Source organism: Oncorhynchus keta, chromosome 26 (genome assembly GCF_023373465.1).
Source record: "Oncorhynchus keta strain PuntledgeMale-10-30-2019 chromosome 26, Oket_V2, whole genome shotgun sequence".
In the NCBI taxonomy this organism is placed as follows: domain Eukaryota; kingdom Metazoa; phylum Chordata; class Actinopteri; order Salmoniformes; family Salmonidae; genus Oncorhynchus; species Oncorhynchus keta.
The window spans coordinates 1,404,546-1,427,239 of NC_068446.1; the positions used below are offsets into that span (position 1 = coordinate 1,404,546).

A 22,694-nucleotide genomic window follows, 5' to 3' on the forward strand; every position below is an offset into this window, starting at 1 on the left:
AACCCCGGGCCCCCAAGCCTCATAGAAAGTAGTGACATGGGGCCGTACAGTATGCACACAACCCCCGGGCCCCCAAGCCTCATAGAAAGTAGTGACATGGGGCCGTACAGTATGCACACAACCCCGGGCCCCCAAGCCTCATAGAAAGTAGTGACATGGGGCCGTACAGTATGCACACAACCCCGGGCCCCCAAGCCTCATAGAAAGTAGTGACACGGGGCCGTACAGTATGCACACAACCCCGGGCCCCCAAGCCTCATAGAAAGTAGTGACATGGGGCCGTACAGTATGCACACAACCCCGGGCCCCCAAGACTCATAGAAAGTAGTGGCATAGGGCCGTACAGTATGCACACAACCCCGGGGCCCCAAGCCTCATAGAAAGTAGTGACATGGGGCCGTACAGTATGCACACAACCCCCGGGCCCCCAAGCCTCATAGAAAGTAGTGACATGGGGCCGTACAGTATGCACACAACCCCGGGCCCCCAAGCCTCATAGAAAGTAGTGACATGGGGCCGTACAGTATGCACACAACCCCGGGCCCCCAAGCCTCATAAAAAGTAGTGACATGGGGCCGTACAGTATGCACACAACCCCCCAAGCCTCATAGAAAGTAGTGACATGGGGCCCCCAAGCCTCATAGAAAGTAGTGACATGGGGCCTCGTGACAGTATGCACACAACCCCGGGCCCCCAAGCCTCATAGAAAGTAGTGACATGGGGCCGTACAGTATGCACACAACCCCCGGGCCCCCAAGCCTCATAGAAAGTAGTGACATGGGGCCGTACAGTATGCACACAACCCCCGGGCCCCCAAGCCTCATAGAAAGTAGTGACATGGGGCCGTACAGTATGCACACAACCCCCGGGCCCCCAAGCCTCATAGAAAGTAGTGACATGGGGCCGTACAGTATGCACACAACCCCCGGGCCCCCAAGCCTCATAGAAAGTAGTGACATGGGGCCGTACAGTATGCACACAACCCCCGGGCCCCCAAGCCTCATAAAAGTAGTGACATGGGGCCGTACAGTATGCACACAACCCCACAAGCCTCAGTAGTGACATGGGGCCCAGTATGCACACAACCCCGGGCCCCCAAGCCTCATAGAAAGTAGTGACATGGGGCCGTACAGTATGCACACAACCCCCGGGCCCCCAAGCCTCATAGAAAGTAGTGACATGGGGCCGTACAGTATGCACACAACCCCGGGCCCCCAAGCCTCATAGAAAGTAGTGACATGGGGCCGTACAGTATGCACACAACCCCCGGGCCCCCAAGCCTCATAGAAAGTAGTGACATGGGGCCGTACAGTATGCACACAACCCCCGGGCCCCCAAGCCTCATAGAAAGTAGTGACATGGGGCCGTACAGTATGCACACAACCCCGGGCCCCCAAGCCTCATAGAAAGTAGTGACATGGGGCCGTCATATGCACACAACCCCGGGCCCCCAAGCCTCATAGAAAGTAGTGACATGGGGCCGTACAGTATGCACACAAACCCCGGGCCCCCAAGCCTCATAGAAAGTAGTGACATGGGGCCGTACAGTATGCACACAACCCCGGGCCCCCAAGCCTCATAGAAAGTAGTGACATGGGGCCGTACAGTATGCACACAACCCCGGGCCCCCAAGCCTCATAGAAAGTAGTGACATGGGGCCGTACAGTATGCACACAACCCCGGGCCCCCAAGCCTCATAGAAAGTAGTGACATGGGGCCGTACAGTATGCACACAACCCCGGGCCCCCAAGCCTCATAGAAAGTAGTGACATGGGGCCGTACAGTATGCACACAACCCCGGGCCCCCAAGCCTCATAGAAAGTAGTGACATGGGGCCGTACAGTATGCACACAACCCCGGGCCCCCAAGCCTCATAGCCTCAAAAAGTAGTGACATGGGGCCGTACAGTATGCACACAAGCCTCCCCGGGCCCCCAAGCCTCATAGAAAGTAGTGACATGGGGCCGTACAGTATGCACACAACCCCGGGCCCCCAAGCCTCATAGAAAGTAGTGACATGGGGCCGTACAGTATGCACACAACCCCGGGCCCCCAAGCCTCATAGAAAGTAGTGACATGGGGCCGTACAGTATGCACACAACCCCGGGCCCCCAAGCCTCATAGAAAGTAGTGACATGGGGCCGTACAGTATGCACACAACCCCGGGCCCCCAAGCCTCATAGAAAGTAGTGACATGGGGCCGTACAGTATGCACACAACCCCGGGCCCCCAAGCCTCATAGAAAGTAGTGACATGGGGCCGTACAGTATGCACACAACCCCGGGCCCCCAAGCCTCATAGAAAGTAGTGCACATGGGGCCGTACAGTATGCACACAACCCCGGGCCCCCAAGCCTCATAGAAAGTAGTGACATGGGGCCGTACAGTATGCACACAACCCCGGGCCCCCAAGCCTCATAGACCCCGGGCCCCCAAGCCTCATAGTGACATGGGGCCGTACAGTATGCACACAACCCCGGGCCCCCAAGCCTCATAGAAAGTAGTGACATGGGGCCGTACAGTATGCACACAACCCCCGGGCCCCCAAGCCTCATAGAAAGTAGTGACATGGGGCCGTACAGTATGCACACAACCCCCGGGCCCCCAAGCCTCATAGAAAGTAGTGACATGGGGCCGTACAGTATGCACACAACCCCCGGGCCCCCAAGCCTCATAGAAAGTAGTGACATGGGGCCGTACAGTATGCACACAACCCCCGGGCCCCCAAGCCTCATAGAAAGTAGTGACATGGGGCCGTACAGTATGCACACAACCCCCGGGCCCCCAAGCCTCATAGAAAGTAGTGACATGGGGCCGTACAGTATGCACACAACCCCCGGGCCCCCAAGCCTCATAGAAAGTAGTGACATGGGGCCGTACAGTATGCACACAACCCCCGGGCCCCCAAGCCTCATAGAAAGTAGTGACATGGGGCCCCCGTACAGTATGCACACAACACAACCCCGGGCCCCCAAGCCTCATAGAAAGTAGTGACATGGGGCCGTACAGTATGCACACAAACCCCGGGCCCCCATGCCTCATAGAAAGTAGTGACATGGGGCCGTACAGTATGCACACAACCCCGGGCCCCCAAGCCTCATAGAAAGTAGTGACATGGGGCCGTACAGTATGCACACAACCCCGGGCCCCCAAGCCTCATAGAAAGTAGTGACATGGGGCCGTACAGTATGCACACAACCCCGGGCCCCCAAGCCTCATAGAAAGTAGTGACATGGGGTAGTGACATGGGGCCGTACAGTATGCACACACAACCCCGGGCCCCCAAGCCTCATAGAAAGTAGTGACATGGGGCCGTACAGTATGCACACAACCCCGGGCCCCCAAGCCTCATAGAAAGTAGTGACATGGGGCCGTACAGTATGCACACAACCCCGGGCCCCCAAGCCTCATAGTAGTGACATGGGGCCGTACAGTATGCACACACCCCGGGCCCCCAAGCCTGGTGACCGTACAGTATGCACACAACCCCGGGCCCCCAAGCCTCATAGAAAGTAGTGACATGGGGCCGTACAGTATGCACACAACCCCGGGCCCCCAAGCCTCATAGAAAGTAGTGACATGGGGCCGTACAGTATGCACACAAACCGGGGCCGTACAGTATGCCCCCAAGCCTCATAGAAAGTAGTGACATGGGGCCGTACAGTATGCACACAACCCCGGGGCCCCCCCGGGCCCCCAAGCCTCATAGAAAGTAGTGACATGGGGCCGTACAGTATGCACACAACCCCGGGCCCCCAAGCCTCATAGAAAGTAGTGACATGGGGCCGTACAGTATGCACACAACCCCGGGCCCCCAAGCCTCATAGAAAGTAGTGACATGGGCACACAACCCCGGGCCCCCAAGCCTCATAGAAAGTAGTGACATGGGGCCGTACAGTATGCACACAACCCCGGGCCCCCAAGCCTCATAGAAAGTAGTGACATGGGGCCGTACAGTATGCACACAACCCCGGGCCCCCAAGCCTCATAGAAAGTAGTGACATGGGGCCGTACAGTATGCACACAACCCCGGGCCCCCAAGCCTCATAGAAAGTAGTGACATGGGGGTACAGTATGCACACAACCCCGGGCCCCCAAGCCTCATAGAAAGTAGTGACATGGGGCCGTACAGTATGCACACAACCCCGGGCCCCCAAGCCTCATAGAAAGTAGTGACATGGGGCCGTACAGTATGCACACAACCCCGGGCCCCCAAGCCTCATAGAAAGTAGTGACATGGGGCCGTACAGTATGCACACAACCCCGGGCCCCCAAGCCTCATAGAAAGTAGTGACATGGGGCCGTACAGTATGCACACAACCCCGGGCCCCCAAGCCTCATAGAAAGTAGTGACATGGGGCCGTACAGTATGCACACAACCCCGGGCCCCCAAGCCTCATAGAAAGTAGTGACATGGGGCCGTACAGTATGCACACAACCCCGGGCCCCCCCTCAGTAGTGACCTCACAACCCCGGGCCCCCAAGCCTCATAGAAAGTAGTGACAAGTAGTGACATGGGGCCGTACAGTATGCACACAACCCCGGGCCCCCAAGCCTCATAGAAAGTAGTGACATGGGGCCGTACAGTATGCACACAACCCCGGGCCCCCAAGCCTCATAGAAAGTAGTGACATGGGGCCGTACAGTATGCACACAACCCCCGGGCCCCCAAGCCTCATAGAAAGTAGTGACATGGGGCCGTACAGTATGCACACAACCCCGGGCCCCCAAGCCTCATAGAAAGTAGTGACATGTATGCACACATGGGGCCCCCAAGCCTCATAGAAAGTAGTGACATGGGGCAGTATGCACACAACCCCGGGCCCCCAAGCCTCATAGAAAGTAGTGACATGGGGCCGTACAGTATGCACACAACCCCGGGCCCCCAAGCCTCATAAAAGTAGTGACATGGGGCCGTACAGTATGCACACAACCCCGGGCCCCCAAGCCTCATAGAAAGTAGTGACATGGGGCCGTACAGTATGCACACAACCCCGGGCCCCCAAGCCTCATAGAAAGTAGTGACATGGGGCCGTACAGTATGCACACAACCCCGGGCCCCCAAGCCTCATAGAAAGTAGTGACATGGGGCCGTACAGTATGCACACAAACCCCGGGCCCCCATGCCTCATAGAAAGTAGTGACATGGGGCCGTACAGTATGCACACAACCCCGGGCCCCCAAGCCTCATAGAAAGTAGTGACATGGGGCCGTACAGTATGCACACAACCCCGGGCCCCCAAGCCTCATAGAAAGTAGTGACATGGGGCCGTACAGTATGCACACAACCCCGGGCCCCCAAGCCTCATAGAAAGTAGTGACATGGGGCCGTACAGTATGCACACAACCCCGGGCCCCCAAGCCTCATAGAAAGTAGTGACATGGGGCCGTACAGTATGCACACAACCCCGGGCCCCCAAGCCTCATAGAAAGTAGTGACATGGGGCCGTACAGTATGCACACAACCCCCGGGCCCCCAAGCCTCATAGAAAGTAGTGACATGGGGCCGTACAGTATGCACACAACCCCCGGGCCCCCAAGCCTCATAAAAAGTAGTGACATGGGGCCGTACAGTATGCACACAACCCCCGGGCCCCCAAGCCTCATAGAAAGTAGTGACATGGGGCCGTACAGTATGCACACAACCCCCGGGCCCCCAAGCCTCATAGAAAGTAGTGACATGGGGCCGTACAGTATGCACACAACCCCCGGGCCCCCAAGCCTCATAGAAAGTAGTGACATGGGGCCGTACAGTATGCACACAACCCCCGGGCCCCCAAGCCTCATAGAGAATGCCATATTCCTCAAAATATGTATGTCTAGTCAAACTTTCTAGTCTGGGGTCTGTTTTCACTCAACGTCTATGAAATAATTACTACAAATGTGGTGTGTGTGCATGACTGGGTTCATGGGATTGTGCTGTAGCTAACGTTTCACGCCTGCTCCGCGTCATGGCAACAGGGACACAGTGAAGAGACAAGGCACGAGGTAATTATGGCCGGGAGGCCTAATAAGTAGCAACATGCCGCTTAACTTTATGAGTTTATGTGGCCTAGAACTCCCTATCTGGAAGTCTAATAATGGGGGGACATAGGTCGTGGAGTACTGTGTTGTGTTAAGCCTGAACTGTTGTAACCCAACCAGTTTTTTTTTATCCCTTGTAATGGCTCTGTAACTAATTGAATAATAGCCAACTGTTAGACGGACACTGAACAACAATGTTCCAGTGTAAATGGAACAAGTCGTGTTTTTCTCAAATCCCGCCTGAAGCAATTGAAGTATTCATTTTAACCTTTAACCTTTCTATCATAGAATATTCCATTTTTTTCGCGTTTTGATGTCCGTCTGTATGTCCAGGCATTTTCCGTGCCCTTAAATTGCATCTGTAAATTCAACTATTAAACTAAGAAACGATTTTGTCTCCATCTAGGTTTCCGTCCAATTGGCGACAGATATTCATGCAAATATTCTACAATTCGCATTAAAGAAAATATGCGCATTTTCCAAACAGTGGTGTTTTCACCAAACAGACCTGTTGCAGATAAAAAGCACCATGACATAGAGGTGTTTTAACCAAACAGACCTGTTGCAGATAAAAAGCACCATGACATAGAGGTGTTTTAACCAAACAGACCTGTTGCAGATAAAAAGCACCATGACATAGTGCACAAAACATGTACATTTCCTTCTCAAGTTTTCACTGAATAAAAATTAAGAATAAAAATTAAGAATAAAAATTAAGAGTTCTGTTTCCATCGTAATTTCAACACTTTTTTTGTATATAAAAAAAAAACGGTTGAGTTAAATAACTAATGTTCCTACCCTGGTTTTGGCACAATAACTTTTGCCAACAGCTCACAGATACAGGAAGTCTAGTCATTATGAGATTATTATGGATAACAGTGAGAATATTTGCATTTGTCAAACTGCAGTCAAGCATCGATCATCATGTCACCAAAATCAGAACCTCGATATTTATTGTAAAGGAGCATCACAATCACTGTTATTTTATCTGTAGCCTAATCAACTACATGGTTTCCTTAGTCGTAGTGGGAGGAATGTTTCTGAAAACAGTATTTTGAAGTTTCCATTCGATTTTCAGAGTTTGCTTTCATATTATTTTCCTGTTTTCATATAGTAGGCCTGTCAAGCTTGTGTGCAGAGTAAGAAAACAAAAACACTTGTGGTCCTCCTCATTATTACCAAACTAAATTTAACAACACAGCTAATTTGAATCTGTCTAAACTGCCATAACCCTCAAGCTTTAATTACATGTCTATTTCCAGACGTCAGTTTATAACATTCAGTGTTGATATCAGTCTATATAATTCAGTGTTGATATCAGTCTATATAATTCAGTGTTGATATCAGTCTATATAATTCAGTGTTGATATCAGTCTATATAATTCAGTGTTGATATCAGTCTATATGATTCAGTGTTGATATCAGTCTATATAATTCAGTGTTTAACTTGGATAAAAGTCTCCAGATAGATTCACCATATAGTTATAGGCTGTCATCTGTGTGTGTGTGTGTGTGTGTGTGTGTGTGTGTGTGTGTGTGTGTGTGTGTGTGTGTGTGTGTGTGTGTGTGTGTGTGTGTGTGTGTGTGTGTGTGTGTGTGTGTGTGTGTGTGCTCCATGCTACGAGGGATAGAACATGACACCGGGCCACAATGTTCAGCCAAACACCCAAAACCCCTCTCTTCATAGCTCCAGGGTGCACGCATGCATGCACGCACAGAGCAAACGCACACACACACACACACACACACACACACACACACACACACACACACACACACACACACACACACACACACACACACACACACACACACACACACACACACACACACACACACACACACACCATAGAAAGCCATTAGAAGATCATTTGTTTTACCACAGATAAAATCTCCTTGTGTGTCTGGTCCAAGAGAGCAGCAGGCAGAGAGGTCGGCGGTCTGGCACACTTACCCGCCCTGTGGTGCTGTTGGACAGAACACTCTCCACTAGCAGAGTCGGGGTGGTCCTCTCTCCTCTCTCTCTCACTTACCCGCCCTGTGGTGCTGTTGGACAGAACACTCTCCACTAGCAGAGTCGGGGTGGTCCTCTGTCCTCTCTCCTCTCTCTCTCACTTACCCGCCCTGTGGTGCTGTTGGACAGAACACTCTCCACTAGCAGAGTCGGGGTGGTCCTCTCTCCTCTCTCTCTCACTTACCCGCCCTGTGGTGCTGTTGGACAGAACACTCTCCACTAGCAGAGTCGGGGTGGTCCTCTCTCCTCTCTCTCTCACTTACCCGCCCTGTGGTGCTGTTGGACAGAACACTCTCCACTAGCAGAGTCGGGGTGGTCCTCTGTCCTCTCTCCTCTCTCTCTCACTTACCCGCCCTGTGGTGCTGTTGGACAGAACACTCTCCACTAGCAGAGTCGGGGTGGTCCTCTCTCCTCTCTCTCTCACTTACCCGCCCTGTGGTGCTGTTGGACAGAACACTCTCCACTAGCAGAGTCGGGGTGGTCCTCTCTCCTCTCTCCTCTCTTCTGTCTCCTCTCTCCTCTCTTCTGTCTCCTCTATTCTCTCTCCTCTCTCTCTCTCTCACTTACCCGCCCTGTGGTGCTGTTGGACAGAACACTCTCCACTAGCAGAGTCGGGGTGGTCCTCTGTCCTCTCTCCTCTCTTCTGTCTCCTCTCTCCTCTCTTCTGTCTCCTCTATTCTCTCTCCTCTCTCTCTCACTTACCCGCCCTGTGGTGCTGTTGGACAGAACACTCTCCACTAGCAGAGTCGGGGTGGTCCTCTCTCCTCTCTCCTCTCTTCTGTCTCCTCTATTCTCTCTCCTCTCTCTCTCACTTACCCACCCTGTGGTGCTGTTGGACAGAACACTCTCCACTAGCAGAGTCGGGGTGGTCCTCTCTCCTCTCTGCTCTCTCTCTCACTTACCCGCCCTGTGGTGCTGTTGGACAGAACACTCTCCACTAGCAGAGTCGGGGTGGTCCTCTCTCCTCTCTCTCTCACTTACCCGCCCTGTGGTGCTGTTGGACAGAACACTCTCCACTAGCAGAGTCGGGGTGGTCCTCTCTCCTCTCTCCTCTCTTCTGTCTCCTCTCTCCTCTATTCTCTCTCCTCTCTCTCTCACTTACCCGCCCTGTGGTGCTGTTGGACAGAACACTCTCCACTAGCAGAGTCGGGGTGGTCCTCTCCATCTCTCCCTCTCTCTGTGTGTGCTAGTGCTCCACTCCAACTGACGGCCCTGTTTTATTCAGTTCATACCCTTTTTTAATGAAACTTTTTATGGTGATTTTTGGGTTAATAGACCGACATTGCGATACAGGCTAGATTTGGTTTGGCCTTGAGCCTGGAGTTAATTTTGAAATGGTGAATTAAGGGTAAAATGAGAGGAGAGATGAGAGAGAGAAGTCCCTAAATGTACAGTATGTTGTAGTTGTAATGTGAGATGGTAACTGATCTATGTGACTCGCCGGTGGCTTCTTAGCTTTCTGTGGTGCCTGGCCAGGGAGAACCCAGACCTATTTGAAATCATTTGAAATAGTTGATGTGCTTGATTTAGCTCGCCTGACACCAGATTTGGGTAGGTTACTTTCTTAAAATGTAATCCGTTAGTTATTGGTTACCTGACCACAAGTGTAATCAGTAACATAGCTTTTGTATTACCCAAACTCAGTAACGTAAGCAGATTAATTTGAGTTACTTTTAGATTACTTTCCCCTTAAGAGGCATTAGAGGACCACAAACATTAGTATTACCAATTAAACAACATCCATTGCAAGATAAATCAATGCTAGAGTTTACACAGCTGGCCATAAATGGATGTTGCATTTTACTTTATGGTTTGGTTATGTAGTGTTCTTCTCATTGCTTTCTACTACAGATAATAATACAATCAGACGATATCTTTACATTAAAAACAAAAGTCTGTAAGATTTCCAGTCATTACAATACATTTTATTTTATCTTCAAGAATATGACTTGGAAATATAGATTAACCAATTGTTTTACCTGAGCATGACCCAACATCTAAGGATTCATTACTCTGTTGTTTATGTTTATTTTGTTGTCATGGAGGATGGATTTGGCAGGTTGATGTTTATTGGGATGAGTCTTGTCCTTGAGGCAGAACTGAGTGATTTCCCCTAGATGCAAAGTCAAACTTGGCTATATTGTGAAAACAAAAGTGTTGATCTTAATTTAAAGTTAGGGTTAGGCATTAGGGTTAGTAGTGAATGTTACAGGTAGGTTTAAAGTGAGATTGAATGACTTTGTGGCTGTGCTGCTAATGACCATTGCAACGCTGCAGTGGTCATTAGGTTTGTGACTTAAAACGCTAACGTGCACTGATTGAGCTCATTGCTTTGAGTTGAAAAATAAATGCTGCTCTCATTTTACATTTTAACATTTAAAAAAAAATGTATATTTCACCTTTATTTAACCAGGTACGCCAGTTGAGAAGAAGTTCTCATTTACAACTGCGACCTGACTCAGATAAAGCAAAGCAGTGTGACAAAAACGACAACACAGAGGTCTACTAACATAGTCAATAACACAACATAACATTTAAAAAAAAAAATCTATGTACAGTGTGTGCAAATGTAGAAGAGTAGGGAGGTAAGACAATAAATAGGCTCTAGAGTCGAAATAATTGGGTGTTGCTATGGTGACCAGTGAGATGAGTTAAGGCGGGGCTTCACCTCGCAAAGACCTATAGATGACCTGGAGCAAGTGGGTTTGGCAACGATTATATAGTGAGGGCCACTCATGGAATGGCGTGCTTTAAAGACTACCGAAAAGTGCTATTTGCATGGTTGAAAATGTTTGCCATATGCTGAATTTGCTGAAGGCCTATTGTTTATGTTTTTTTGTGGGTGACACATTGATATCTCGATAATTTGCAGCGGTGTAAGTCTAAAGCGCACGAAAGGGAGGAACTCACTCAAACTTTTATTCCGTAGCCTGGGATCTGGACTATGCAGCTGTTGCAAGCGCGCATTGTCACGGACTGTCCACTGGTCGCAAAAGAAATACAATTATAGAACACATATAGAACAGCCATCCACAACAACCACAATCCGTAAGGCGCAAATAGCTACAGTAAATGAGAGCAGCAGTGTGATTCACGTCAATGCACTACGTAGATATCAATAATAAGCGTTATCTGTATCGCCGTAGGCTACACCACTGCTGTCATCCTGAAATCTGAGCTTTGATTCCAATTGGATCATCTGTGGATGCCAACAGCAGTCACACTATTGGAAGACAAAGCTTGGACTGTGGCAAACAAAAGCTTATTCCTGCTCTTTCACGCAATCCATCAAACACATTTGTACCGTCATCATAGTGGTCTCTGATTTGTGGTCGGACTTTCTCAGGTGAAACAAACTTCATCTTGCAAATTTCTTCAATGCTGATTTGAAAGTCATTGAGAAAAAATAAAGGAGTCACATAATTTTGGGGCAAACATCCTTTCTGAGTTAAAAATAATGCTACAAGCAATCATCTATTTCTTCTGAAGTACACTACATGACCAAAAGTATGTGGACACCTGCACGTCAAGCATCTCATTCCAAAATCATGGCCATTAATATGGAGTTGGTCGCCCCTTTGCTGCTATAACAGCCTCCACTCTTCTGGGAAGGCTTTCCGCTAGATGTTGGACATTGCTGTGGGGGCTTTCTTCCATTCAGCCAGGAGCATTAGTGAGGTCGGGAACTGATGTTGGCCGATTAGGCCTGGCTCGGAGTCTGCATTCCAATTCATCTCAAAGGTGTTCGATGGGGTTGAGGTCAGGGCTCTATGCAGGTCAGTCATGTTCTTCCACACCGATATCGACAAACCATTTCTGTATGGATCTTGGTTTGTGCACGGGGGGACATTGTCATGCTGAAACAGGAAAGGGCCTTTCCCAACCTGTTGCCACGAAGTTGGAAGCACAGAATCGTCTAGAATGTCATTGTATGCTGTAGCGTTAAGATTTCCATTCACTGGATCTAAGGGGCCTAGTCTGAACCATGAAAAAAAGCTCCAGACCATTATTCCTCCTCCACAAACTTTACAGTTGGCACGATGAACTGGGGCAGGTAGCGTTCTCCTGGCATCCACCGAACCCAGATTCGTCCGTCGGACTGCCAGATGGTGAAGCGTGATTCATCACTCCAGAGAAAGCATTTCCACTGCTCCAGAGTCCATTGGCGGCGAGCTTTACACCACTCCGACACTTGAAATTGCACATGGTGATCTTAGGCTTGTGTGGACATTTCATGAAGCTCCCGAAGAACAGTTATTGTGCTGACGTTGCTTCCAGAGGCAGTTAGGAACTCTGTAGTGAGTGTTGCAACCGAGGACAGACAATTTTATGCGCTTACGCCCCTCAGCACTCGGCGGTCACATTCTTTGAGATGGTATGGCCTACGACTTCGTGGCTGAGCCATTGTTGCTCATAGACATTTTCACTTCACAATAACAGCACTTACAGTTGACCGAGAGAGCTCTTGCAGGGCAGAAATTTGAAAAACTTTTTGCAAAGGTGGTATCCTATGACAGTGCCACATTGAAAGTCACTGAGCTCTCCAGTAAGGGCATTCTACTGCCAATGTGTGTCTATGGAGATTGCATGTCTGTGTGCTCGATTTTATACACTTGTCAGCAACGGGTGTGGCTAAAATAGCCAAATCCACTCATTAGAAGGGGTGTCCACAGACTTTTGTATATATAGTGTATCTGTAATCTGATTACAATATTTTTGCTCATAACCTAACCGATGACAGTTACTGTTTTTGTTGTAATCCGTTACTCCCCAACCCTGCCTGGCGCAATGGGTCAATAGAATAGTCTCAAACCCAGCCGACTTGGCACTGCAGGCAGTCCAAGAAAATAGAAAATGAAAGATTTCAAATAATATTTGGGCCTAGTGGACCCTGGGCCAATGCATCGACGGGGAGGCGTAAGGTCGCTGGGTGGTGGAGGGTTTTTTAAACATTCATGTTTCCATGGTCAGGCCATTACCTCACTAATATCCACTATCATCTTTCTGTTTGTCTCTGTCTTTCTCTTTCTCTCCTCTCTCTCTCTCTCTTGCTCTTTTTCCCAGGGGTGACTCGTAAGATCAGCCGTTCTGTGGCGAAGGTTCACCTGGGCCAGCTGGAGAGCATCAGTCTGGGTAACCTGCACTCCAAGAGAGACTGGGACCATGCCAAGGACTACGCAGAGGTAAGACTGGACATATACACACACTGCACTCTGACACACACCCTCACAATCATAAGCACATAGCATTGTGGGGTTAATGTTTTCCCAGATCATTTGAGGCTGAAATATGTGATCTGCATGAAGCCCCTTAATAGCCTGCCAAAGAGAAAACAGAGAGAGAGAGGGAGAAAAAAGGAGGTTATGAGAGGAGGGAGAGGGCCGCTTGCTGTGAGGCCATAGACTGCACTCCAATTTCCCACCGCTCACCCACGTCCCAAAATTCCCTGAAACAGAGCAGCACTGCCTCCCAAACGGCAACCGATTCCCTATTATGGTGCACTACTTTTGGCCAGGGACCGCAGGACTGTGGTCAAATGTAGTGCCCAATGTAGTGAATAGTCTGCCATTTGGGAGGCAGTCCAGAAGAAAGAGAGATATTAAGGGAATGCCCTTGTGGTGCTGTGCGATGCTGTGGATGATGACAGAAATACAGTGTTTGTGTTAATGTAATGGTGCCAGCAGCAAGCTGAGAGATGAAATGAACAGTAAGGGGTCGCCATGTCCAGGAGCAGAACTCGCTGTGTGTGTGGTGTGTGTGTGTGTGTGTGTGTGATTTTGTGTGTGTGGTGTGTGTGTGTGTGTGTGTGATTTTGTGTGTGTGTGTGTGTTGTGAGTGTTAGCGATATGTAAGTGTAGCACTTGTGTGTGTGATAGGTAAAGTATTTGTCTCTCTCTCTCTCGCTCTCTTTCTCTGTAAAGATGAAAGTCTCTGTGTGTTGTCATGTCTGACAGCAAAACTCCTCATGGTGGACCCTGTTATTAATAGGGGGCTGGTGATGGGAGGGTTGACACTTCGCTAGAAGGGGTAGTTTAACTAGAACTTCAGTGTGGATCACTGCGTCAGAGCAGGATGTTGGTGTGGTTGATCATACTGTTAAGGTGGGGCTGAACCTGTTGCGCAGGCCCGGGTGCTATGCTGTTGATGCATTCATAGATCAGTCATATCTAATTCAAACCGCAGAGAAGAGAAGAGAGAACACTGTATCTGACCTCTTTGTTCACCGATGTGATTTTGTTTCTGTGGTAGTGAAATGGCGACGTGGTCTTTAAAGGTAGTGCTTATTCTCTGCTACTTCAGGGGTTTTTCTGTATTTAGCCATGATTTTGCCCTTTAGCGTGGTAGAGTCACAGAAATAAGAAATTAATAGAACAGGCGTCCCCATTGAAGTCGATGACGGCATAATGGGTGGACTGGCGGCCATTGCGAGTGTACCCATTTGAGCAAAGCAGGAAGTACAATTAGGAAGTAAAACAGGAAGTGTACCCATCAATCTGTGCTCTGATTTGTTGAATCAACTCAAATTACATTACAAAAAAATATATTTCGTTGAATGAGCCACATCAGTTGGCATCATTTGAATAAACATTCTTCATTACCATGGAAATGATTACATCACAATACATGTACCAGGGAGACATTTTGAAGGTATGAGGTTCCAAGCCTGTGCTATTTAAGTGATAATGCCAGAGAAGCTGGTGTTTGGAGGAGATGTTGGCACGGGTGTTGTTGGCTTCGAGGGCGTTATCACTTTTATACAACGGGTTACCGACATATTCTAATAATGATTGAGATATTTATTAAAACATTTTGATGAATTTATTAAAACTATTTCATCCTCCCTCCAAGATATAATCCCGACACAAATCTAGGTTTGCTATCCAAGCCGGCGTTCTATCGGTTCGGTTGCCAGAGACGCGACCCGGTTGTTCAGTCTTTTTGTTCTGTATCTATGGACCCGGTCGTTCGCTCTGAATGTTCCACTGCCATACATACTTTATTCTTATCCCTTGCTTGCTAACTAGCCAACTACGGCTGATATACAGTCACGACAAACAATGCAACCAGAATAACAGCAAAGTAGCTGCATTTGCGTTTGTTTAAGCTGTTTTCTACTGACATTTATTTGGATACATCCAGAACAATGAGCTACTGAGGCGTGATTTTGCATGGCATAGAAAATGTGCTCACTCGTCAGGACAATGTTGTTCAGAGGAGCTAGCCAACAACAAAGATAACACAATCACCTCAAACTGAAGCTGGAAAGACTGCAAACTAGCTGCCTTTCATTTAGTTTGACCTTATATATCCATAAAAATAATGCCAGCTGATTCATGCTTCGACTGGGTGAGAAACTCTGCTATCTCGTTCACATTCCCTACACGTTCCTTACTATGGGACAGCTGGCGATCAAATTTGAATATTGAAACAATGTTGAGATCGGGGTGCCTTTTGAAGATCTGCCGATGAGTAGCAAACCTCCCCTTTCCATCCGTACTACTGGCCAACGTACAATCAATGATAGGTACACTAAAGTTCAAAAGTTTGGGGTCACTTAGACCTTGTTTTTGAATGAAAAGCCATATTTTTTTGTCCATCAAAATAACATCAAATTGATCAGAAATACAGTGTAGACATTGTTAATGTTGTAAATGACTATTGTAGCTGGTAACAGCTGATTTTTTAAAATGGAATATCTACATAGGCGAACAGAGGCCTATTATAAGCAACCATCACTCCTGTGTTCCAATGGCACGTTGTGTTAGCTAATCCAAGTTTACCATTTTAAAAGGCCAATTGATCATTAGAAAACACTTTTGCAATTATGTTCGCACAGCTGAAAACGGTTGTCCTGATTAAAGAAGCAATAATTATGGCCTCTTTAGACTAGTTGAGTATCTGGAGCATCAGCATTTGTGGGTTCGATTACAGGCTCAAAATGGCCGGAAACAAAGACGCTTTCTTCTGAAACTTGTTAGTCTATTCTTGTTCTGAGAAATGAAGGCTATTCCATGCGAGAAATTGCCAAGAAACGAAAGATCTCGTACAACGCTGTGTACTACTCCCTTCACAGAACAGAGCAAACTGGCTCTAACCAGAATATAAAGAGGAGTGAGAGGCCCTGGTGCACAACTGAGCAAGAGAACAAGTACATTAGAGTGAAACAGACGCCTCACAAGTCCTCACCTGGCAGCTTCATTAAATAGTACTCGCAAAACACCAGTCTCAACGTCAACAGTGAAGAGGCGAATCTGGGATGCTGGCCTTCTTGGCAGAGTTGCAAAGAAAAAGCCATATTGGCAAAAAAAGCCTTCTTGGCAGAGTTCCAGTGTCTGTGTTCTTTTTCCCATCTTAATCTTGTCTTTATATTGGCCAGTCTGAGATATGGCTTTTTCTTTGCAACACTGCCTTGAATGCCAGCATCCCGGAGTCGCCTCATCGCTGTTGACGTTGAGACTGGTGTTTTGCAGGTACTATTTAAGGACGCTGCCAGTTGAGGACTTGTGAGGCAAATAGGCAAACAAGAAAAAGCTCATCCAGAGGCTGTGCTCCTAGTGGCCGGGGACATTAATGCAGGGAAACTTAAATCCGTTCTACCTCATTTCTATCAGCATCTTAAATGTGCAACCAGATGGAAAAATACTAGAGACTTACTCCACACACAGAGACTTGTACAAGCTCTCCCTTGCCCTCCATTTGGCAAATCTGATCATAATTATATCCTCCTGATTCCTGCTTACAAGCAGAAATTAAAGCAGGAAGCACCAGTGACTCGGTCAATAAAAAAGTGGTCAGATTAAGCAGATGCTAAGCTACAGGGCTGTTTTGCTATCATAGACTGGAATATGTTCCGGGATTCCTCCAATGGCATTGAGTACACCACATCTGTCGTTGGCTTCATCATTAAGTGCATTATTGACGTCGTCCCCACAGTGACTGTACGTACATACCCCGACCAGAAGCCATGGATTACAGGCATCATCTGCACTGAGCTAAAGGGTAGAGCTACCGCTTTCAAGGAGCGGGACTCTAACCCGGAAGCTTATAAGAAATCCCTCTATGCCCTCTGATGAACCATCAAACAGGAAAAGTGTCAATACAGGACTAAGATCGAAACATACTATATCGGCTCCGACGCTCGTCGGATGTGGCAGGGCTTGCAAACTATTACAAACTACAAAGGGAAGCACAGCCGAGAGTCGCCCAGTGACACAAGCCTACCAGATGAGCTATATTACCTCTATGCTCGCTTCGAGGCAAGTAACACTGAAACATGCATGAGCGCACCAGCTGTGATCACACTCTCCACCGCTGATGTGAGTAAGACCTTTAAATGCTAAATGCCTTCATGCTCGCTTTGAAGCAAGAAACACTGAACCATACATGAGAGCACCAGCTGTTCCGGGTGACTGTGCAATCACGCTCATTGCCGATGTGAGTTAGACCTTTTAAACAGGTCAACATTCACAAGGCTGCAGGGTCAGACGGATTACCAGGACGTGTACTCCGAGCGTGTGCTGACCAACTGGCAAGTGTCTTCACTGACATTTTCAATCTCTCCCTGTCTGAGTCTGTGATACCAACATGTTTCAAGCAGACCACCATAGTCCCTGTGCCCAAGCACACTAAGGTAACCTGCCTAAATGACTACCCACCCGTAGCACTCACGTCTGTAGCCATAAAGTACTTTGAAAGGCTGGCCATGGCTCACATCAACACCATTATCCCAGAAACCCTAGACTCACTCCAATTTGCATGCTGCCCCAAAAAAGATCCAGAGATGATGCAATCTATATTGCACCCCACACTGCACTTTTACACCAGGACAAAAGGTACACCTACGTGAGAATGCTATTCATGGACTACAGCTCAATGTTCAACACCATAGTGCCCTCAAAGCTCATCACTCTGCGACTTTATCCTGGACTTCCTGATGGGCCACCCCCAGGTGGTAAGGGTAGGTAACGACACATCCGCCATGCTGATCCTTAACACTTGGACCCCTCAGGGGTGCGTGCTCAGTCCCCTATTGTACTCCCTGTTCACTCATGACTGCTCTGCCAGGCATGACTCCAACACTGTCATTCCCCCCTGTATATAGCCTCCACATTGACTCTGTACCGGTTCCCCCCTGTATATAGCCTCCACATTGACTCTGTACCGTAATACCCTGTATATAGTCTCCACATTGATTCTGTACCGGTACCCCTGTATATAGCCTCCACATTGATTCTGTACCGGTACCCGGTCCAATGCTCTAACCACTAGGCTTCCCTGCCGCCACATTGACTCTGTACCGTAATACCCTGTATATAGCCTCCACATTGACTCTGTACCGGTCCCCCCCTGTATATAGCCTCCACATTGACTCTGTACCGTAATACCCTGTATATAGTCTCCACATTGATTCTGTACCGGTTCCCCCCTGTATATAGCCTCCACATTGATTCTGTACCGTAATACCCTGTATATAGTCTCCACATTGATTCTGTACCGGTTCCCCCCTGTATATAGCCTCCACATTGACTCTGTACCGTAATACCCTGTATATAGCCTCCACATTGATTCTGTACCGGTTCCCCCCTGTATATAGCCTATTGATTCTGTATCGTAATACCCTGTATATAGCCTCCACATTGATTCTGTACCGTAATACCCTGTATATAGTCTCCACATTGATTCTGTACCGGTTCCCCCCTGTATATAGCCTCCACATTGACTCTGTACCGTAATACCCTGTATATAGTCTCCACATTGATTCTGTACCGGTTCCCCCCTGTATATAGCCTCCACATTGATTCTGTACCGTAATACCCTGTATATAGTCTCCACATTGATTCTGTACCGGTTCCCCCCTGTATATAGCCTCCACATTGACTCTGTACCGTAATACCCTGTATATAGCCTCCACATTGATTCTGTACCGGTTCCCCCCTGTATATAGCCTATTGATTCTGTATCGTAATACCCTGTATATAGCCTCCACATTGATTCTGTACCGGTCCCCCCTGTATATAGCCTCCACATTGAGTCTGTACCATAATACCCTGTATATAGCCTCCACATTGATTCTGTACCGGTTCCCCCCTGTATATAGCCTCCACATTGACTCTGTACCGTAATACCCTGTATATAGCCTCCACATTGACTCTGTACCGTAATACCCTGTATATAGCCTCCACATTGACTCTGTACCGTAATACCCTGTATAGAGCCTCCACATTGACTCTGTACCGTAATACCCTGTATATAGCCTATTGATTCTGTACCTGTTCCCCCCTGTATATAGCCTATTGATTCTATACCGGTTCCCCCCTGTATATTAAAGCCTATAGCTATTTTACTGTTGTGTTTGTTTCATGTTAATTTATTCTGTGTTCCGGTCCAAAACGACCGCCCCCATTATAGCTGATTATACATCCATAATAATGCATATATTATCACCTAATGTTGTGTTAGATCTTAAGTTATTGTGAACATTATTTGCTATTTATGGACTGTAGGCCTCATTGACATGAGCTCATACCACACATTTTTTTTCTTCTTTTTTTTTCTTAACTGCATTGTTGGTTAAGGTGTTGTAAGTAAGCATTTCACTGTTGTATTTGGCACGTGTGACAAATACAATTTGATTTGACTTGATCCCAGCCCCCTAGCAGTATGGCGGCCCCCCGGGAGGATTCAAGGGGTTCCTCACTCAGTGCTCTCTGGTGTTAGAGCTACTGTCCTGCTCGTTCCACACTGATCGGGCCATGATCGCCTACATCATCTCTCTACTTTAGGGCAAGACCCTGGCTTTGGCACCGGCGGTGTGGGCACAGCATCCACCACCCTGCAGCTCCATATTAGCCTTCACTGTAAGAACTGCCAGACTAAATGCCAAATACCCCCACCAAGAACCTTGCCGTGTTCCCAGGCATCCATTGAAGACCAAGACTTTTCCGCTCTCCCTCCAGAGTACTTCTATTTCCAGGAGGAATTCTGTAAGAGGCAATCTGCCACCCTCTCTCCTCATCGTCCATATGACTGAGCCATTGAACTCCTACCCGTCTCCACCCCTCCCTGGGGCTGTCTGTACTCCCTCTTGAACCCTGAAGCAGCAGTCATGGACAATTACATCCGAGAGTCACTGGAGGCAGGTTTCATTCGCTCCTCTACATCCCCAGCTGGTGAAGGCTTCTTCTTCGTGGGAAAGAAGGATGGAGGTCTGCGTCTCTGCATTGATTACAGAGGGCTGTACAGGATTATGATTAAAAATCGGTACCCTCTATCCCTGATTTCCGCCTTGTAGTTGGCCCATGGGGTCCAATTCTTCACCAAACTGGATCTCCCCGCAACACTTACAATCTGGTGAGAATCAGTGAATGGAAGACTGCCTTTAACATCCCGAGTGGCCACTTTGAGTATTTAGTCATGCCCAGTCTTCCAAGCATTGGTCAATGACACGCTTAGGGATATGTTGAATTGGTTCGCCTTTGTTTACATTTACATTACATTTAAGTCATTTAGCAGACGCTCTTATCCAGAGCGACTTACAAATTGGTGCATTCACCTTATGACATCCAGTAGAACAGTCACTTTACAATAGTGCATCTAAATCTTAAAGGGGGGTGAGAAGGATTACTTATCCTATCCTAGGTATTCCTTAAAGAGGTGGGGTTTCAGGTGTCTCCGGAAGGTGGTGATTGACTCCGCTGTCCTGGCGTCGTGAGGGAGTTTGTTCCACCATTGGGGGGCCAGAGCAGCGAACAGTTTTGACTGGGCTGAGCGGGAACTGTACTTCCTCAGTGGTAGGGAGGCGAGCAGGCCAGAGGTGGATGAACGCAGTGCCCTTGTTTGGGTGTAGGGCCTGATCAGAGCCTGGAGGTACTGAGGTGCCGTTCCCCTCACAGCTCCGTAGGCAAGCACCATGGTCTTGTAGTGGATGCGAGCTTCAACTGGAAGCCAGTGGAGAGAGCGGAGGAGCGGGGTGACGTGAGAGAACTTGGGAAGGTTGAACACCAGACGGGCTGCGGCGTTCTGGATGAGTTGTAGGGGTTTAATGGCACAGGCAGGAGCCCAGCCAACAGCGAGTTGCAGTAATCCAGACGGGAGATGACAAGTGCCTGGATTAGGACCTGCGCCGCTTCCTGTGTGAGGCAGGGTCGTACTCTGCGGATGTTGTAGAGCATGAACCTACAGGAACGGGCCACCGCCTTGATGTTAGTTGAGAACGACAGGGTGTTGTCCAGGATCATGCCAAGGTTCTTAGCGCTCTGGGAGGAGGACACAATGGAGTTGTCAACCGTGATGGCGAGATCATGGAACGGGCAGTCCTTCCCGGGAGGAAGAGCAGCTCCGTCTTGCCGAGGTTCAGCTTGAGGTGGTGATCCGTCATCCACACTGATATGTCTGCCAGACATGCAGAGATGCGATTCGCCACCTGGTCATCAGAAGGGGGAAAGGAGAAGATGAATTGTGTGTCGTCTGCATAGCAATGATAGGAGAGACCATGTGAGGTTATGACAGAGCCAAGTGACTTGGTGTATAGCGAGAATAGGAGAGGGCCTAGAACAGAGCCCTGGGGGACACCAGTGGTGAGAGCGCGTGGTGAGGAGACAGATTCCCGCCACGCCACCTGGTAGGAGCGACCTGTCAGGTAGGACGCAATCCAAGCGTGGGCCGCGCCGGAGATGCCCAACTCGGAGAGGGTGGAGAGGAGGATCTGATGGTTCACAGTATCGAAGGCAGCCGATAGGTCTAGAAGGATGAGAGCAGAGGAGAGAGAGTTAGCCTCGACAACACCCCGATCTTCTCGAAGACCCTTCCGGAACACATCCTGCATGTCTGCTAAGTCCTGAGACGCCCCCTGCAGAGTCAACTATACATCAAGTTAGAGAAGTTTCTTCCTGGTCCACATTATCTCTACTGCCAGCATCCAAATGGAACCCGTAAAGGTGAGCGTGGTCAACGACTGGCCCCGTTCCGCCTCACTCAAATAAGTCCAGCGGTTCTTCGAGTTTGCCAATTTCTTAGAGGTATTTTATACGCAACTTTGGTGCAGTGGCAGCTCTTCTCACGGCCCTAACCCGCAAGTACCAGAACCATTTTTGCTGGACCCCTGAAGCTGACAGGGCATTCGGGGAGCTCAAGGGATGTTTCACCTCTGGACCCATCCTGATCCTACCCTTCGTGGTAGATAACCCTACTCCTCGTCCAGAGTGTCCAATGTGAGCTCTGAACGCTCCAAGAGCGAAACCCTTTGAATTTATTAACGTTGTGATGCAGTCATGACCACGGTCTCACAAAACTCAGATTTGGACGAGACTGACTTGATGACCAAAATGATCTTATTTAAACTTCGTGGTACATTTTGAGAATAGAATAAATGTTTCTGACTCTTATAGATGCCGCTGTTTTCTAAATGAGAAGTCCTTTTTTTGGGGGGCAGTTGCTCTTTCAATGTTGAATTTGCGACTTGTGAAATGTTTATGGGCAACGGCCGATGAGCACCGATATGTTTTATCTATCATTTCTGTTCGGAACTTATCTTCATTTGACAAGGATTGAAAAGGATTTGTCAGTAGATTGTCGACTTGATTCATAATGATGACATGATCAGTCCAATCAAAATTACTGTAGATATAAAGTGGATGGCACTTCTAATGCATGGCACTT

The 22,694-nt window shown here is 48.5% G+C and overlaps 1 long non-coding RNA gene across 2 annotated transcripts in view; it reads left to right on the forward strand.

Annotated features, from left to right (window-relative positions):
- LOC127911968 (uncharacterized) overlaps nucleotides 1–22,694 on the forward strand; it is a 134,393-nt gene that overhangs the window by 37,669 nt on the left and 74,030 nt on the right. For both annotated transcript variants that reach the window (XR_008079886.1, XR_008079887.1), the window contains exon 2: nucleotides 13,101–13,219. This is a non-coding gene — a long non-coding RNA (uncharacterized LOC127911968). The remainder of the gene's footprint in view (nucleotides 1–13,100; nucleotides 13,220–22,694) is intronic.